Consider the following 3613-nt stretch of genomic DNA (forward strand, 5'->3'; position numbering starts at 1 on the left):
CACCAAAGTCACAGGGAATCCAAGGACAAAATCAAAAGGAACTTTTCAATTCGAGAAAACGATACAGAAGTAGGAAGCCAGAAAACAAGTTCGACGTGAGCGCGCTGGTCGGCGCTGCTTAGGCGGCGCCTCGGGTCAGGGTCGCGGGCCGAGCGTCTTTGCGCCCCGCCACGATGCGCACTCGGGCGCAGCCACTGCGGTTGTCGCGGGGTCGCGACAGAAAAAAATGAGAGAACAAAATAAGAACAAATCAATATTTCTTCATGTAAACCTGTTGTAAATCCTCCATCTGTTGCAATGTGCAAATTCTCTGTATTTTACAGAGTAGCAAATTTAAAAAAAATTTAAAACGGCAACTATTTTTTGAAGACCTTCATACATCATACGCACTAGATTATACATATCATATGTAACCCGTACACATCTGTGTCATCGTTCGTTGCCTAAACTAAAGCGGAATTTTCTCTCTGCCCCAGGCTTACTCCCACAGGTAATCGGCAGTAAAGTGTGGCCAGACCCTTTCAGCTTCTAAGCTGAGCTAAAACTGTAATCCGGATGCATGTGCTCCGCAGCCTTTCCACTAAATGAGACGATGTATATAAAATACTAGCAAGTGCCTGGGAGGTAGTAATCATTCAAGAATCCTAGCTACAGTTTTCCATTTTATGTTAACAGCAACACTGTTAAATTAGGAGAATTAGTTAGTGAATATTTGTTCTATAAATGTTTTTTTCTTAGTACTACACTACGTATAGAATGTATACAAGAGGTGTTTGAGATCTGAAGGGTGTAGAATGTTATTTTAATACATACCTACGGTTAGAGAAAAACATAATGAGCAGATATTGGGTATAAATTTTAACACATCAGGATATCAGGGCTGATCTTCAAGGCTATGGTGATCTTGAACTGTCCACATCCTCCAGGTGGTAGAAATGAGCGTTCCCTTGATAGTAATAAAACCAAATTTTACTAGGACAGTGTGGCAGCTTCTGCGTGGGGCCCTGTCACCACCAGGCGCGTGGGGCAGGCCTGCCTGCCGTCTCAGGGTATTTGAGGAAAACATCCCCGACAGAGACCTGCCTCACTGGAGTAACCGACTGAAAGTCAGAGAGGACCGGGCTTCCACTGTCTCCCTCCTCGGACCAGCCTCTACTCCACCACAAGGCACTCGCTCTCTCCTGAAACTGGTCATTTCATCCTCAAACAGCTTTAGCTTCTGGAAAGTTCTGACCATACCCCCATTTACATGAAACTTGCCAGAAGAGTAAAATCTGAGTTTAGCCTTCAAACAGGGATGACCTAGTTGATTGTTGTTTTAAAAGTTAGAGTTCCTACACCAATGAATTTTCAGGAGCCCTATTAGCCAATAAGCACAATTCAGGCTCAAATTAGTTGTTTTCTCCATCGAAGGATTCAGAGGCGGACAGTTCTTCAGCCGTGTCCAGAAATTAATCTTTTGTGTCAGGGTTGTGTTTTGGGGACACTGGAATGTACAAAGTGCACTCTTACGAGCTTTGACCAGCACGACTCCGTTTTATGAAATTCATGAATGAATGAATGAATGAATGACAACAAAGTCCTGCAACTCCTGAGAAGTGCGTCTCAGAATTTCCAGAATGCCTGAAGGCCTCTCCCCTAGAAATAACGCAAAATGTTTAGAACGCTCTGGAGTTCAGCGTTGTGATGGAGCAGGCCCGGCTTTCTTCTTCCAGGTCGTCCTGGGTTTGCAGTTCAGCTTGTGCTGGAAAATTTGAAAGCACAGAAATGCGGATATGGACATGGCAGACGGAAAGAGAGCCCGAGTCCGGGCAAGGCTGGGCTCTTCGCGGAGATGAAGAAGGTGATCGTGTTATTCGTTGAAGCACTGACTTGCTTTCGCTGTTTCGTTTGCAGTGTCCTTGAAGGCACTGTCACCGGCCCCTGGCTTTGTTTCGTAACCCGTTTTATGGCTTTTGACTCTATCGTGGTGCTTGCGGTGTTTGGGGACCCCAGGTAGGATTCATTAAATCCACTCTTCGTATTTCAGTTCCTTAAGACTTTCTGGCCCAGGGGGCTAAGCTTAGTTGCCCTGGTTTGAACAGGGGTCTATATAAATGTTAACATTCTCACACATTCCCACGAAGCAGCAGCCCTTTCATTTCTCCTGGGTATTTTCTAGTAGGTGTCCTGTGGTTTTACATCAGTGTGTAATATTTGTGCCTGGTGGGTTCAGAGATATTCGGGGTCCTGGTAAGCATGTGACTGCTTATCTTATGATCCTTGTGAATCGCTATGAACGTAGGATGGGGACTCGTGGGCCTGATGCCACACTGTCTTGCTTTCCAGGTGTCTGGCTGATGTGTAAGGTTTGGCTTGTCCAGCTCAGCTCCTTGGCTCATCCCGACCCTAACCACTGTCAGGGCCCCTTGCCTGGCACCCCTGGGTCCCTCCCACAGACAAACTCAGAGCTTCTTTTCATTTAAAAAGTGTTGTTACTGATCACGTCTGGAAAAATCCAAAAGGTACAGTTGATTTTTTTTTTTTGAGTAGTAAAGTTACAATGCTTAAGAAAATATTTACAGAAGCTTACAGTTCTAGAATCTTTTTATAAAATATTTTTTTCAACTACTCAAGTAATATATGAATATTTAGTTACTGTGAAAAAATAAGCAATACATATGGAGTAAATATGGATAAATGGAGTAAAACTTTTTTCTGTAAATTTACTGGTGGGGCTGTGCACGGTACAATTTGATAGATACTGGCAGATGGATCGAATTTGCCTTCCAAAGCTTGTACCATTGGCGCTGCTGGCAGCCGCCTCTGGAGGTTTCCCGACATGATACCCCCCCTTGACAGGTGAAAAAAGAAGGCACCTCATGTTAATTTGCATTTCTGTGATTATAATGGAGTTGAGTATCTTTTGTCTTCCATTGTTTGGCTCATTTTGGAGACATGAATGAAACGGGAAGGGCCTCTCCTGCTTCTGACTTTGGTACCGAGGACAGCTCTGAGCTCGGAGGTGAGTTGTCTGACTAGCCGGGTTGGGGCACAGGCTGGGGTCCTTCCAGGACACTGTGACTGTGATTGTAATCTTAGCTCGAAAAAGTAACAATGATGGAGTGTCAAATTATTTGAAAAGGTCTCTTCAGTTCCCTGCACACTACACCATGTGTGACACGTCCCTCTAGTTTGCCAACAGCCAGGAACCCCTCGAATTCTTTTGCGCGGGGCCGCTGCACTGCGCATCAGGCGTCGGGAACACTGGGACCACAGCGGGTCCTCCGAGTGCTGCGCTGGTTCCAAGGTGGCTGGGGCGTGACTTCGGCCTGGCCATGTTAGGACCCTGCTCCGTTTCCTCTTGGCCCCCTGGCCTGCAGGGGTACTTACAAAGCCCTTTGTTTTCCTCTCGGAGGTTTGGACACCGTCCACCCTCCTAACGGGCCGAGCCCAGGCCGCAGATGCAGCAGCCGGGGCATCGCACACACCTGGCTGCTCGCTGTTCTGGGCTCTCCGTGCGTCACCTGGCACCTGCGGGTCCTGTTCCATTCCCCAGCGTCCTGCCTCCCAAACACCAGAAGCCCTTCGGCAAGGTTGGGGGCTCTCTGGGTACCCCACAAGGTAGACAATC

General features: G+C 47.0%; 1 long non-coding RNA gene across 1 annotated transcript; it reads left to right on the plus strand.

Annotated features, from left to right (window-relative positions):
- Window positions 1–9: 9 nt before the first annotated feature.
- LOC111730890 lies at window positions 10–3607 on the plus strand. Its single transcript, XR_002776855.1, has 3 exons — window positions 10–1995; window positions 2329–2504; window positions 2936–3607. It is a non-coding gene; the product is annotated as an uncharacterized LOC111730890 (long non-coding RNA).
- The last annotated feature ends 6 nt before the right edge of the window (window positions 3608–3613 follow it).

This window comes from Pteropus vampyrus, unplaced genomic scaffold, assembly GCF_000151845.1.
Source record: "Pteropus vampyrus isolate Shadow unplaced genomic scaffold, Pvam_2.0 Scaffold338, whole genome shotgun sequence".
Taxonomy (NCBI): domain Eukaryota; kingdom Metazoa; phylum Chordata; class Mammalia; order Chiroptera; family Pteropodidae; genus Pteropus; species Pteropus vampyrus.